Source organism: Gorilla gorilla, chromosome 2 (genome assembly GCF_029281585.2).
Source record: "Gorilla gorilla gorilla isolate KB3781 chromosome 2, NHGRI_mGorGor1-v2.1_pri, whole genome shotgun sequence".
NCBI lineage: Eukaryota > Metazoa > Chordata > Mammalia > Primates > Hominidae > Gorilla > Gorilla gorilla.
In genome coordinates, this window is record NC_086017.1 from 28,286,998 (window position 1) to 28,304,045 (window position 17,048).

Here is a 17,048-nt window from a genome sequence, read left to right on the forward strand (position 1 = left end):
TTTAATGGACAAACATAAAAAACTTCCCATCTGATGGCTTCTTGAGCCTAGTGCATGGGTGACTTGAAATATGCTAGCACCACACAGATATTTTTTCTTTGATCTTTTCTGTTTTCTCCTTTGTTTTCTAGTTGTAAGTGCCAGAAGCTGACTGTGAGCTTATAGGAAAAGGAGAATTTCATGGAAGCACACTGAAAGCATGGGTTCTTTTCCTTTTGGGTTCTCGCTTGGTGGGGTCTCCTTGCAGCTTTTGGAGGTGGGGCAATTAACATCCCCCAGTACATGAAGTGTACCAGAAAGTGTGGTTGTTTTCAAATGAGAGTTCAATCACTTCTACTTCCTGAGGATTTTATAGATGAAGTTGGAGATAACACCATTGATACATTAGGATACATCATTTGCATTTTACCAGCTATTATTAGTTTTAACATGATGGCATATTTAGAACTAGAGTTATCCATGTAGAAATGAAGTTGTTCCATAAAAAAAATGGGAATACATTTGTTTGAATGGCTAGTTGCTCAATTACTGTTATAGTCTTTACCATGGGCAGTCACAAACTGATGTAATTTATTTTATGGTCCTGGAAACTTCTTGTCTAAGATCTGATCTTATTTTACATTGTAGGTATTCCATTACTTGATCAATAATGTTTAGAATTGTATATATTTGTTTTTGTAGACCAATTCATTAGTTGTAATTTGAGTTAGAAAACATTTAGAGATATAGAAACACATTTATTGTTGAGATTGTAGTAAAAATTATTTTATTGTTATGCATTTGAAACTCTTTGGCCCCTAGCCCCCTTTCCTCTGGAAATAATTGTTTTTATAATACCAATTTGATAATATGAATGTTCTTAGGAATGTAATTATAACAGTATAGTAGGAGAGACTATATTGTTTTTAATTAAACAAGAACAGGTGAAAATAAGAATAGATCATGACCAAATGAAAAAATGTACTAGATGTAACTTCTGTTTTGCAGAAATAGAAATCAAAGATATAGAGGAAAAACTTCATAACTTCATAAACATCCAAGGAAATTAATAAGAGTTAAATGGATAAGAGGTAATTAGATGACAAATTATGGAGCTCTAATTTAGAATGTAAGCTACTTAATGGCAATAAACATCTTGTTGTTACCCAACCCCTAAGACATAGCTTAACATATAGTATATACTATTATTGTTAAATAAACATTATTTTCTTGAATTTATAAATAAAATAATAAGTGTTTTAAAAATAGAGCAGATGGATCAGAAGTAAAAACTTGTTATAATGTTATAATAAAATAAAACTTTCCATATGTAACAACTACACTGACATTGTAGGATTTCTTTTGAGCAAAATTAAGGAATGCAAGGCATAAGTAAATAAATTTTTAAATTTCTGGGACAAAGAAAATTTCTTAAAGTACATGTGAAGGAAAAACATACATGCTTTTGTAGATTGCCTTCATCTTTCTTATACAGAACAAGAACTTTTTAAAGAACACAGGTAAATGTCCACATAATTTTAAGAGAAACAAGTTTGAAGTATACTAGAAACTCTGGTTGTTTCCGTATGAGAGTTCAATCACTTCTACTTCCTGATATTTTACAAATGGAATTGGAGATAACACCAATGATGCACTAAGCTACAACATTTGCATTGTACCAGCTAGTATTAATTTTAACACGATGGTATATTTGGAACTACAGCTATTTATGTAGAAATGGTGTTGTTCTATAAAACGTTTTATGCCTACCCAATTATCAGCTTATACATAAAAGCAACAGAATAACAAAATCTTCCAGGTATCAGAGAACATAACAACCGAATGTCTTTTCCTTAAAAATTGCAGGAAATATTGTCCAGATCACTGAGAGGTGAGATAGTATAAAAACTCAAGAATAAGAAATTCCAATAAAAAAGATTAATACTCAGCATTGAAGGCAAAGACAAAATAAGTGAAATATAGTGAAATCAAAGTGAATTGGGAATTGATGCTGATAGCTAGATATTTTTTACTAAGGGAGCAATGTTTTCAATAAAATAATCCTGGAGGGTTTTACATTTTTAAATAAAGCATCTATACCTAGTGATCACAATATGGAAAGATGACTGGAAGGAAATAAAAGCATTATAAGAAGCAGCATTGTTGCTTTATTTTCAAGTCATTAAATAAGAATGCATATAAAAGTATAGTTGTAGACAACTTAATATTGGCACTAGTAGAATTGAAAGCAGGATATCTATTTTCTAAATAATTATCAAAGATAAAAAAGCAAACATAGTCCATTCAAAAGACAAAATGAAAGGCAACAACAAGGAATTATTGAAGAGAAGAAAGTTTAAGTCCAATCAAGCTTAAAAAATATGACAAGTATAAATGGCTTAAATTTTCCTATTCAAATGGAAAGATCCTTAGATTAAATTAAAATCAAAGTCTAATGGTTTGGTGGTGCTTAAAAAAGTCACACGTAAAGGAAAAGAACACAGAATTATTTTTTAATGGCAAATTTTTTTCCAGCCTAACATGTTCACATCCAAATAAAAAATACAATATGAATATCAAACAGGGCAGAATTTTTGGCAGAAAAACTCCAAAACAGTAAACATGACAAAAGGGACTATTTTATACTTGTTAATAATGTCGTTCTACTGAAGGAATAATAGTACTGAAAGAGTATGCATTAAATAACTACAAATAAAAAATAATTTATACATTCTGTTTTAAAAATACAGTATTACTTACCACAGCAAAATAATATATATACAAGCAGTACAAAAGTTTACAAATTTAGGAGCTATACAAGTGAAATACTTTGTATCAGTAGGTTAAATAAGAAATAAATTATTAATTTAATACATTTTTTGAAAGCAGAAGAGAAAATTTACTATCTGTTCCTGAAAAAATGTTGAAAATAGAATAAAATATTTTATCTTAATTATTAATATCAAAATTAATTCATAATACTAAAAATGTACATATTTAAAACAGGATGGGATGAAAGTTGCTATAATGGTTTTGCCATAATAATATCATTTAATAGTATTTTTAAAACTCTGATCAATGTAATAAAACATACCAAGGAAAGAAAAGCTATATAGAATGAAAAAAGAGATACAACATTATGTACTGAAAAAATATTTTTATAGTTTAAAAACCCAAAGTAGTCAATGAAAACCTAAATAAAAATAATTGGTAAAATATTAAAACATATAAACATTAACATAAATCAGCAGTATAAATGTAAGCAATCATTAACTCAAACATAAACTTTTAAAAGAGAGAACTATAAAAAACAAATTCACAGACTGGTTTCAAGTGTGAAGGATAACATTTTTATATTGTTATTTCCCAAGTTTAATGGAAATATAATAACAATCTCCCTTTCATTTTTTACTTTTTGAGGTAGTGGTGAGAGGAATTTGATTTTATTGTAAATCTAGAAGAAAAAATAGTCAAGAATAGCAAAGTTCAATTTTTAGAAAGGAGTGACTAGTCTTATCAAATATTAAAATATATAATAAAGTTATAATAATTAAAACCATACTGGCACCAAAATAAATATATTAATGAGGCAAAACATGTGGGCAAATAAATTATATGTAAAAATGAAATATTTGATAATGGCTGGACCACAGATTAAAGGAGAGGGAAAATGTTTTGCAATATATGGACTAATGGAAAAAAAATCAGCTTTTACACTCATTATGTACATAAAATACATTACGCAAACTCAAACCTTAGGAAGTCTAATGAGACTTTATTTTATAGGCTTAAAACATTGTAACAAAATTGCAAAGTGAACAGTAAAATAGATTTGATTATATTAAACACTTGATTAGTTAAAACAACAATGTAACAAGCAAAGGGTGGCCTATGTGCAATTGTAATTATTTGAACATAATAACAAAGAGTTGATATGATTTCACAAGAGCTCATACAAACTCATACTTAATCAATATATGAGATAAGAATGAAATCACATTTCATAAAATATGAAATATAACACATTTGCAAGCACATAAAAATCCAGCCTTAATAACAATCAAATGAATATACACTAAAACAAAAAAAAATGAGTTATGTTTAGGTTTAATCAACTATTTAAAATTGATGTCAAGGACTTACACTTTCAGCTGTTACATTTAGATCAGCTCATCCTATAAGGACAAGTAGAACAAATAGAAAAGTTGAATAAAATCTACCAAACGTTTGTTTAAAAGCACTGGAGAGCTCCACAGTGGAGAGGGCTTGAGAGCAGAGAATTTAAGAGAGATCCTAACTGCCTGTCAGAAACTAAAGTAAAACATCACTTAAAGAAGAGATGATCTTCCAGAGGTCTAAATTATCTCTACAATTTTTCACACACAATGTCTGGCATTCAATAAAATTACCAGGCATACCAGAAGACAAGATAAAATGACTGAAAACAGAGCTAGAGGAGATCCAGATATAGGAGTAACAAATTTTAAAATATCTATGCTATCTTTTAAAAATTATATAAGGAGATAGAAAATTTCAACAGATTACTATTAACTGTGATAAAGAATCAAATGGAAATTCCAACTCAATAGTTGGATATAAGAGCAGATTAGAAATCCTTGAAGAACAAACTTATGAGCAATAGAAAGTTTGATGTTAATACCTAACAAAGTCAGAAAAGGTGTATTGGAAAATGGTTTCTCTCATGTAACTGGTGACATGTAAACCTATATACCACTTTTTGGAAATACTTTGATAATGTGAATTCACTATTTGAACAAAAAAATTTATATCTTTTAACCCAGTAATCTTATCTCTGGGAATGTGCCATAGGAAATAAGTTTTTAAATCCACAGTGCCTCATGTATGAAGATATTCACTACAGACTTATGATAGTAATAACTATCTACAGACAATGTTTAAATACTTTATTTCAATTAATGCAGGTTAATCCTCACAACAATCTATGGTGCTAGTGAACATTACTATCCTCATTGTACAGATGAGAAAACTGAAACATTGAGAAGTCAAGTAACTTGCTCCAGATTATATAGCTAGTGCATAGAGGGGCAAGGATTTGAACCAGACTGCCTGGTTCCACATGCACTTTAACCTGCTTTATTTAGGCTTTTGAAAGCAACCTAAATAGCTAACATTCGCTAAATAAGTGCAGTATACCTGGTCTGTGTGACATTTTGCAGGTATTAAAAAGTGAACATTCTGAACCCTTTTAGCAACATGGCAAATACTTCTGATGTGATGTATGCATATAAATATGATCAAAAGCAAATATCCCAAAAGGTTAATGGCAGTTATGTCAGGTTAGTAGCACAATAGTTTCTTTTCTCATTTTCTCACATTTTTAGTAATGTGTGTTGCCTATATTAAAAAACAAATATTAAAAAGTAGTAGCATGTATTGGATCAGAGCATGGGCTCAGACTGCCTGTGTCATCTCTTACTAGATGTATGACCAGGGACAAGTTATTGACCTTTTGTTTCTAAGTCTCTAAGTTTATCCTGTAAAATGAAGAAAATTGTAGTAACTACCTAGTAACATGATTGTAAGGATTAAATTATTTAGAACACTATTTGTTACTTGGAAAATATGCAATCATAAGCTATTTTGTTGTTATTGTTATTTTACTACCAAAGCTTATTGTTTCAGAGCCCCTAGGTGACCAGGCAAAATGGCAGTTCCCTCCAGCTGGTCCTCAGATGGGCACATCTATTAGTAAGTTTCATTTCTGTATGTGGATCTTTATTCATCCTTATTATGAATTCCCCAATACTGAGGTTTCTAGGAACCTACCTGCCATTGGCTGAAGGGTTGCTTCTGAATTCTTTCCCAGAGGCAGTGACAAAAATCAAACATCCGATGTGTTCTTTAACTTTCGGTAAGCTCAGCCTCCCTGCTTGTGTCACATCTCTAAACATACATACATGCGTGATTGAAACTGTCTATTGAAAGCAATATTACATTAACATTATCAATACTGGATTAGAGAAAATATCTATCAATGTCACCAATTCCACCTGTCTCTTGATGTATGACTTTTTAGCTGACAGGCTAAATAACAATAGAAAGTTTTTTTAAAAAATAGAAGAGTTGCTATGCAGGGACTTTTTTGGAATTAAGTGCCCCAGAGAACCTAGAAATGTGCTTTAAAACTTTTTGTTCCACCTGGCAGATCCAAAAAAAATTTGGAAGCTTTTGGTTGAATTCCCTCGTTACTTGAAGTTGTTTTATGAAAATTGAATATATATATCTGTTAGGTTACCAAGACTTATGGTTAGCTATCTTAATGGCTAGTGATATAAGACCTTGTAACAAACCCTACCAATGGAACTGACAGGATTTTACCAGGGAGGATATTGCAGTACCTGTAAGAGGAAGGGATACAAATTGGCATTTCATACATTTGTGAGAACAATCGCCTTTAATGTGTCTATTTGGTTTTCATAATATTGCAGGCCTCTGCTCTTGTAAGAAGTTACCTGCAGAACCCACGTGTGAATCCTTGTAGGTGAGTCCACCATTTCACTAATACTGTGTTCTAATTGCCTCAGTTAAGTCCATCTGACATTCATTGGCAAAGTCCTTTGGTTAAACTTCCTAATAATTCTCAGCTCTATCATATGGTAAATGTTTAACACATTGCTTTAATGTTTGAGTTTTTCATTTTTGCTGAAGTTATTATTCCTCTCAGGCTTATTCATGAAGGCATTTCTGGATTTATGCCTCCCCTGACCCATTCCAGGATTTACCCCAAACCTTCCACACTCTCTTCTAACAGGAAAGTTCTGTTATGACACAATAGTACTTATTAAGACAGATTTACCTTCTAAGTCTCAGGACAGCATTTCACAACCAGAAATAACTGGTCACATGAAGAACCAGAGTCTGGTAGTAGTGAAATTCATTTTCCTTCTTGAAAAAGTGGATCAAAGGATTCAACCAGCAAGTGGTGAATCAATGAGAAGTGGTAAAATGGTGAGGAAAAAATGTTACTAAAAGATGACCTCAAGGTTACTGGTGCATATGAATTGCTTTTTTATATAGGAAAATACTGGATAATTTCTTATTGTCATAGTATAATTAGAAGCAATTTCATGTGTTCATTTTGCCACATGAGTTTAAATGGAATAGATTTGGTTCCCTCTCTAACATGAGTTCAGTGTCTGAACTTGGGCAAATTTCTAAACAATTCTGAGCTTCACTACCTCTGCTTGAAAGTGAGAACAATTGTATTTATCTATTATTTGTCTATTAGGTTATGAGAGCAAAAATGTCATAACATAAAACACCTGGCACCCAGCAAGCAATTAATGCTAGTCCTTCCCACCCCTATTTATGGAGGTAGAAAGTAAAAAGATAACAGACAGCTCTACTTTTATTTTTACATATATCCTTCATTGATTACCTTATGAGTAAACCTAAAAACAGCAAAATTCTCATCTCTTCATCCTTCATTTCTCAGTGCTTTATCAAATTTCTACTATGAACTAAGAACTGAGTGCTATGGGGGACACAAAGGAGAGTCAGGTATTGTTCTGTTCTCAAGGACATTGGCATCTAGAAAGGGAGATTTTTTTTAATGCCATTAGAGAGACAAAATAAAGCACTGTCCTAGTTTTAAGCAGGAAAAATCATTTTAACTGGGGTTACCAGGGAAGGTTTCATGGAATAGGTAGTGTTTGGGCTTTAAAGAATGGGTATAGTTTGGAAAGCAAGAAGAGAGGAAATACAATGAGTCATGACTGAAGCACAGTTGACCCTTGAACAACACAAGTTTGAACTGTATGGGTCCACTTATAGTGGATTCTTGTCATCCAGAAGTGGATCAAAAATATGGTATTTGCTGGATGCAAAACCCATGTATAGGGAGGACTGACTTTTCTTCTATGCGGATTCAGCAGGGTCCACTTGAGTATACCAGGATTTTGGTATTCTGTGGGGTGTCCTGGAACCAATCCCCTGTGCATGCCGAGGGGAGGGACAACTGTAGTATAATTGAGAGAAAAACCATTGTCCCAGGATTGGAAGGACAGGTTGGCATTACCTTGGATGAACCACTTCTCCCCTGTAGCCTTCAACTTCTTCACTTGTGAGAGATGTAGAATAATCCCTGACCTGTTGGTCTTTCAGGACTCTGGAGAAGATCAAATGGGAGCTTAGATGTGGAAGCTCTTTGGAAACCAAGAAACACTATGCAAATGAAAAGGGTATCTTTTTTCCTTTTCTCCCTTTACCATAAATTTCATGATGGCACTTAACAGAGCCAGTGGTTTTGGTATTTAAAAAATGTTTGGTGAAATAATTAGTTATTGGTTGAATGAATGAATTTATAAGTGAATACATGAATTAAACAAAGGTATGGAGTAGGAAAGCACATAATATGAGCAGAGAATAAGGGATTCTATTTGGAAGCATGCACTAGAACTGGATGTTAGGGATGTGAATGCGGCTAGCTGGAATGGGTCTGTGGTTCTCACAATGTCATCTGTTGACCAGCAGTGTCAATACCACCTGTTAACTTGTTAGAAATGCAAAAAGAATTATGAATTTGAAACTCAGGGTGGGACCCAGCAATCTGTTTCTCTCGAAGTCATTCTGATGCATAGCAAAGTTTTGAGAACCATGACTTTGTATTAAGGTGGGGAGTTTGGAAATTATTTTTCTGTAAGTTCAGTGCTAATGAAGATTTTCAGCTGTGGGTGGACATAATCACAGCCGTATTTCTAGGATGATGAGGCAGAAGGTTGTACCTACAATATCTATGACTTCAGCATTAAAAGGACAATTAGAAGTACTGGAAAACACACTGTATTTGCCAAGCTCCAGAAATGAAGATTTTGTTTTTTCCTATTTCCGAATAATATCCCCATACTTACCTAAGAGGCAAAGCAGAACAAGCATTGCTCCCAGGCACTGGGGAAACCCACTTGGTCTGCAGAGCCCAGGCAGGATGAGAAGGTTTATGTGGAAAAAAAAAAAAATGAGAGCAGACTGTCAAATATGGCCCCAACCTTTCTGCAGAGAGAGGAGTAAGTAAGCCTTTAGTCCTGACCAACTGTGGGGAAACATTAAATGGAACCTTCCAAATTGGTTTAAAGTGGTCAGCTAAGCCTATGCCAAGGACTAAGCCAACTGCACTGGCTACAAACACACCTATGTCTTTAGGGCTGGTGGATACAAATTTGCCAAAGGAGAGCACACTACATGGAGGAAAAATGAAGAGCCGCAGGGAAACATTTATCCTAAAGGGGAAAGAGTCAAGACAGAGATATCATGGGTCAGTTGGGAAGGAGATGGAGGGGAGAGGCAGGAGGTGAGCTGTTCAGATTGCTAGCATGACCAATCCAGATGGCTAGGATGACCAGTCATCCTGGTTTGCCCAAGAGTGAGGGATAGCCCACATCATAGGATTTCCAGGACAATCCTTGTCAAAGCGGGACAATTAGTCACCTTAAGACTCTGCCCTTTCACCTGTGTTCAAGACCTGGGGAGAAGGCATAATAAAAATAGAAAAAATCACTGCTGTCAACCTCCGCTTCTCAAAATACTGTCCAGAAACTAGCAGCATAGGCTTCACCTGGGAGCTTGTTAGAAATGCAGATACTCAGGCATCCTAGACCTACTGAATCAGAATCTGCATATTAACAAGAGCTCTGAGTGATTTGTATGCACATTAGAGTTTGTCTCAAAAGATCTTGTGGCATCCCACAGTAAATAATGGAGCACAAGTGGCAGAAATAATTTCCTCTGGGCTGTAATATGGCTAATATCCAGGTTGATCAGATACTAAGCTAAAACCAGATCAACCTTGCCTGGGAAGGACGCAACCTAGGGATGGAGAGCAACCCAGGCAGAGAGGGAGAAAGAGGCTGACACAAATTAGCCAAGAGGGGACCTCCTGAACTATTAATAGTAGCAGTATTTGTAGGGAAAGTGAGAAAAGCCAGCAAGCCAACAATTGTATGGTAAGAATAAAGCTAGAGAAATTAATGTTGCCAGTACTGTGACCCTATTTTTACCACTTCTAGGCTGATGTGGGCTGGGAAATGGGTTATGCTTAGAAATATGGAGCCTGCCAAGTGTGGTGGCTCACACCTGTAATCCTAGTACTTTGGGAGGCTGAGGAGGGCTGATAACCTGAGGTCAGGAGTTCAAGACCAGCCTAACCAACAGGGAGAAACCCCGTCTCTACTAAAAATACAAAATTAGTCTGGTGGTGGATGCCTGTAATCCCAGCTGCTCGGGAGGCTGAGGCAGGAGAATCGCTTGAACCCAGGAGGCGGAGGTTGTGGTGAGCCGAGATCACACCATTGCACTCCAGCTTGGGCAAGAAGAGTGAAACTCCGTCTCAAAAAAAAAAAAAAAAAGGAAAGAAAGAAATGTGGAGCCACAAGTAGTAAGCTTGTAGCGGTAAGCTTGTAGAGAAAAATCCAAAATGATCATCCACTAAAAGTGTTCAACTCCAGATCTTGGCCTCATCCACTTGCATATCATTCAAATACAGTGTGCAAAGAATAGTTTTCTTTCTTTTTTCTACCTGGTCTGATCTTCATGGGCTTCAGCTCTGCAGTCTAGCAGGGATAATTGACACTTAATTAATAGTGTTTCATTCTCCTCTAGCTTGAACATATTTCTTTCTCTTTCAACATTGGAGCCAGTAGTTCTTAAAATCAAACATGCAAACATGCATCAGTCACCTGGAGGGCTTGTTAAAACACAGGTTACTGGGTCTGCCCTCAAGGTTTCTGATTCAGCACATCTGAGGTGGAGCCCTAGAATTTGCATTTCTGAGTTCCCAGGTGATGCCGACATTTTGGTCCACAGGCCACACTTTAAGAACCTCTGATTCAAACTATTCAGAGTTTATTTCATATCCAAAAGTGATTATTTAAAAAGTATCTTAGATTAATGCTCCTCAAACTGATTGATTTTTCCAATCATGTACCAAATACATAGTCCTATTTCACATGACCAGTATTCAGCTTTTGCTGCAAGCAACTCACCATGCCAGTTCCACACACCTGAACAGGTTATATCCTGTTTAACAAGATCAGCCCACTAATCACATACTAGGATGTCATGGCAATGTCAATTTATGATAGAAGTTTCTAAACATGAACTTTCATCTGTATTTATCTCACCCCCGAACAGGAACAGTTTGTGGACTTGTGCTGGCCCTTGGACCACACTTCGAGTGACATTGTTATAGATGACACGGTCTCTTATAGGAAAATGCACAGTCTTTCTTAGATTCTCTACCTCCCTCTTCCATCTCATTCCCAACATAGATCTGGGTACATGAGTGGGGTCTTATTATAATCTTGTGACACCCTTGGATCATGCACTACCCTCTAAATAATCAATAGTTTCTACTATAGAGAGGCTCAATTTATCTTCTCCCTGGAATTGGGACCACTGAAATATAACTAGAACCCAACTGATCTTTTGAGATGTTGTGTGCTTGCCCTTACTGCTACTGCCGTAGTTCTGAACATTTCCCCAAGCATCAAAAAGGCCCCATGGCCTCTTTTCCCCTAGACCTCTGCCAGTCCACCAACACTCTCAGTGGGGAAGTAAGAAGCCTGGTGGATCCTGCTTCCCACACAAAGGCCATGATGAGACAGATGCTTTCTAAGTCCGATATATCTACCCACTTTCTGCTGTCACCTCTGTACCTCCTGAGTCACATGGAATGTGGTGCTGAGCCAAATGGTCAGTCTTCTAGAAGCAGTGGAATGTTGGAGGCAGCTTATACCTTAGCTGATTCTTAAATTTTCAGGAATTTTGTGAGCCAGTTTTTAAACACAGCCATTGTTGAAAATTAAACAATATAAACTTATAATCAAATATATTAAAAATAAAGATAATGCCCTCAACTCATCACTTCCTATTTATTGTTTTACACTTTAGTACTATCTATGCTTATTGTATGTGTATGGTGGAAATACTACATAATGATATTTAATGGTGTACTGCCACACAGCTCTTCACAACTCTGCATGCAGTGACATCACTTTGGTAGCTTGAAATCAGCCATGATAGGAGTATTTATATCTTGGAAATTGGCAAATATTACAAATCAGCATTCCACCCTCCCTTACCTCCCCACCCCCCAGCCAGTTGTTAAACATTTACCGGCACGCAACCACCCAGAGCCTGCATCTGGGAAAGTGAGCCACTAACCCAATGACCTGTGATAACCCTATACGTATCTAGCTGTTACTAAGCTGCCCTTCCCATAAGGGTCCACCCCAAAAAGGTGTGTGTGCAGAGGAGAATAAAAACTAAAACCCTAAGATCATCTTATTTACTTGCCCTATTTCTGCCTCTTTTCTCTCCCTGCCATCTCTGGGGTCCAGAAGTAGAAGCTTTTTATTTCCTCTGGAGTTTATTCTTATACATCAAGGATAAACATTCATGACCTAACATCATCTCTCTTGTTTTCTCCCGCCAAAGCTATAAGGATAGTCTAATCATGAAAAAACATTAAACAAACTCAAAATGGGGACAGTCTATAAAATACCTAACCAGTTCTCTTCAGAACAGTTAAGGTCCTGAAAGGCGAGGAGAGAACAAGAAACAATCACAACTTGGAGGACATTAACGCACTAAATTTAATATGGTTTCATAAGTTGGGCTGAAAAGAAAAGGACAGTAGAAAAGCTGGGATATGAGAATACAGTCTGAGTGTAGTACTAATGTTAAGTTTTTTAATCTCTAACTTGATGGCATGGTTACAGAAAATACAAACATTAGGCAAAGCTGGGTGAAAGGTATACAGGAACTCTACTATCTGTACAACTTTTCTGTAAACATAAAATTATTTCAAAATAAAACTAATATAAGAAAAAAACATGGCCCACATAATAGATAGAATGGATATCTTCTCTAGTCTATGAAAAACCCTGTGTCCTACATTCACTTGCTTTGTGATATAATAAAAGGGGGAAAGGAAGGGATGATAGAAACATTATTTCTCTTAATCAACTTGGATTTTAAAATCTTTTATCTTTTCACAGCATAAAACATTCCACTTAGGATGCTATATGTTGAGCATTAACTTTCTCTTTTTCTTTATAGTCTTTCTGTAATAGTTCAAATCCTGCCCACCCTGAGGGTGGATGTTTCTAGATGATGAAGGAGGTCATAAACAGAGAGTAGATTAATATAATTATCTTTATTTCATGTCTATTTGCAAATGGGCCATTGTTCACATAGTTGTCTCTCTTTCTAAATGGAAGAATAGTTGGAGTTGGGGGTGGGGAAATACCAGAACTGAGAGGAGTAAAGGTGCTTCAAGACAATGCTTCTTAAACTTTGGTTTGTGTTTGCATCTCTTGGGGATCTTGTTTAAAGTAGGTTGAGATTCAGTATGTTTGGGGAGGGGCCCGTTAATCTGATTTTATAAAAAGTTCCTAGATGATGCCATGCTGCTGGTCTTTGAGAAGCAAGAGTCTGGGGTTCTTTCTAAAGTGTTTCCTCTCTCCTCTATACAGTCAGAAAAGGAAAGTGCTTACTGGTGAGAGATTTAAAAGACATAGGAGATATACCATACTTCTATAAGACCAGAAACAAAAACAAAGAAAGAAGAAACATAATAATCAAAATATGACATTATTGCACACAATGAGATGCAGTAAAAGATGGACTACTTAGGCATTCACTGGATATAAGTGAAGCTGCCTTTGGAGTTTAATTTTACGTTCTCAGTAACTCACTGTATTTAGTCATATCGTTTCACATACAGACAAAATTCGTTCTCTACTAAGAAGGAACTAAAGCTCTCAGAATTACTGAGTTGCACAGTACCAATTTACATGAATTTTTTTCTTCCTCTAAAAGTTTGTAATGACTATGGTTCCTGCAAAATAATATTTCATTTTTTCAATTCATACTCTTAATCTACCAAAAAAACACTCTTCCAAAAATATAAGCTAGAAAAACAGGTAATTTGCTCGTATCATAGAGACAACTCATACCAATAAAAAAAAAATTTTAAAATTTGGAAAATTACAATGAGAGAATAAAGCATTTTGCATGCAGATGTGTTATGTTTTTACTCCACAATATTGGGAGCTTCCAAGTGTAACATGCATTTACAGAGCCACTCTCTTAGCATTTAAACTGGGAGGCATTTTTCGAGAAGCATGAGTCTTGCTCAGCGGTCCTGTAGCCACTCTAGCAATCTCACACGGTACATGACTTATAAATATTGTGTGTGCTTGATGGAAGTAGACCTGACTTTGCTAATCACTTACCAGTTCTTTTGCCCAGTATTTCTTTGTTTTAGAAGCAACTTTGTTTAGCTTACCAAATGTATATTGTCCAATTTGTAGGAAATATAAGTAATATTACAAACAGCAAAATGGGATTGTATATGCAGATCTCTGCATCCTGGTGGGCCCTGTCATGTTAGTAATAGCTTTTCCTTGTGCTGTTGCCACTGCCAAACAGACCGCTTATGCGATCTTTGGCTTTCTTAACGCCTCTTTGGGGATCAATAAAGTGTTTCTTTTTTTTCTTAGATACCAACTTCATCTCTCTTTAAGAATACAATATTAGTTTAAAAGATTGCTCAACTTAAAGCAATCTTGTAGAGATTGTCACCCATGATTGATGCTGGGTGAGTAGAAAGGAAAATGTTGATTTTATCCTCTGCCTTTCAGATCTTTGAAGGGGAAAGTGGGCTAGTTTTTTAAACTGCAGCCTGATCAAATGTTTTAAAAGTTGTTCAAAAGTAATCTTAGTCCAACACTGCTCTTCCGACTTTTATCTAGAGAAATGGAAAAGTTTATATATTAACGATTTATTTCTTTTAAGTACTTGTGTACATTTTTCTCTTGCAATAAGTATTAATAATTGAAAATTATTAAATTGTCATTTTAATGTTTTTTATTAAGTAAGTTTGATATGTTTCTTAGCAGTGAAGACCTGTGGCTCAAATAGGAGCAGACAATTCATGGAATCAAATTTTAAATTCAAGCAGAGCTATCATACTGACATATTTGTATTTCTCTTTGTCTTGGAATTATTGGTTTGTTTAAAATAATAAGTTTAGCCAATTATTTTGTTATTCTGTTATTTAAAATATAAATTTGCAGTCTAAAATTTTTTGTGTAAAGGTGAGTGTATAAATGAATATAAGTATAAATAAATAACTAATGATCACATTTCTACTGGGAAACATCATTATTTCTTACTTTAAATGTGTCAATTATCTTTCCATGATGTGTTTGTGCACATGCAAGTGTTGGCTAAGCCTGATTCTCTTTTATAAAAAAAAGGTAAATCTCAAATAAAAGTGCAAAATATTATCTTTCATGCAAATACACTAATAATACCAAAGAAAGCAGAAAAACTTACTTAAAAATAATTTTTCTTGACAAGAGATTTATAAATAGCAGCTTGACTAATCAATTTCATTACCGTTCCTTAGCTGCAGCCATGTTCTCTTGGACTATATTGCTCAGATGATCTTGTGCTTTCTTTGCTACTCATACTAAATAATTTGTGTTGTTTTGCATTTTTTATATCAGGAAGCAAAATACTTAAAAATTTATAAAAGTTGAAGGGAAAAAGGGCACTCCCATAGTAGATAAAAGAAAATGTAGCATTACTTCATCATCTTTATGGAGACTCTTCAGAAAGATGCATGGTTTTTTTAGAAATATGAAATGATATAGTATCTGAAAGTTGCTTTAACTACTAATGATTGGGATGGTAAATTGGCACAACCTTTCTGATGGGCAGGTGGGCACTGGTCATTAAAAAACAAAACAAGAAAACCCTTAAGCTGTATAAAGCTATTCATACAGAGAGATTTACTTTTACAAATTTATGCTAATGAAATAATTATGGTTGTGTTCCCAATTTAGCATAAGAATGTTTATTACAGCATGGCATATATTGGAAGTTTAGTAAATGAAGATACATCCAATCTGACATTCCATTCACAACCACAAAGAGATAATGTAGAAACATATTTAGTAATGTGAGAAAATACTAAATATTAAGTGAAAAAGGTAAATTACAAAATAATTTGCATAAAATCATCTCATACACCACCCCCCCCCCATATATATACTTATAGTATGTTATATAATGAAATGTTAATGGTCTCTGGTTTGGGGTGTGGGATTATGAAATACATTTTTTTCTCATATGTATATTCTTGACCCTTCAACTAACAAGCATTATGTTTTTAATAAGGAAAATAATCATTCACCTTTAAAAAATGAATTCCATTAATATCCTTCCATTTGTCCTTTGAAAATTTAATAACTTTATATATTAGTTATTCCATAATAAGTAGTTGATTTTGAAAATAGAAAATTAGGTAGTTGTTCTAAAACAAAGCAAGAAAGGGTTGTGTAAAATACCATAATGACTTATTTTATTAATAGATAAGCCATAAATATCCTGATGAATTATTTTCTGATGAGAAATAAGAATTGCTGTGGCTCAGAGTTACATTTTCTTGTAATGTGACCAAGGCCAAAAGGAATTTGATAGCTATTCCAACTTTGTATCGTAAGGAGTAGTTTTTAACATTCCTGAATAGATAAGATAGCTCCTGGAATCTTCCCAATTTTCAACTATTTCTTTGATGACTATCTATAGTGATTGATTTGTTGATATAAATGTTAAGCTGACATATATTTACTAAATGTCTATTATTAGTTAGATATTACTAACTGCTATGCATACCAGAGAGCATGAAGTATAGGCTCTCACCTAAAGGAACTACAGTATTGTTGGGTAATAAATTGTATGAAACAAAACATTTTTAGAGAATATAATGCAAGTACTAAAATGACTGAAGAGATAAGAACCATGATATTTATAAAAAGCAGTGGATAAATGTAGGCTGAGAGTTTGGGAAAAACTTCAAGAAAAGTTGTGACTTGCCTGGCTTTGGAAAGATAAGTGATACTTGGTTATGAGAGAGGAGGGAAAAGCATTTCAGCTTGTGAGATGAAGGTCTAAAGTCCTTAGGGCTGAATTTGCTAGTTGTGGCTATGTTTACTGCAGTTCCAGCAGAGTTAGAGATGTGG

At 34.6% G+C, this 17,048-nt stretch overlaps 1 long non-coding RNA gene across 3 annotated transcripts in view; it reads left to right on the plus strand.

The window, feature by feature from the left end:
• The first annotated feature begins 3,327 nt into the window (after positions 1-3,327).
• Positions 3,328-17,048, plus strand: part of LOC134758036 (uncharacterized) — an 82,088-nt gene continuing 68,367 nt past the window's right edge. For 2 of the 3 annotated variants that reach the window (XR_010132770.1, XR_010132769.1), the window contains exons 1-2: positions 3,328-5,709; positions 6,450-6,502. This is a non-coding gene — a long non-coding RNA (uncharacterized lncRNA). Of the gene's footprint in view, positions 5,710-6,449; positions 6,503-8,128; positions 8,202-17,048 lie in introns of those variants that run through there. The other variant, XR_010132771.1, reaches the window with a different exon arrangement.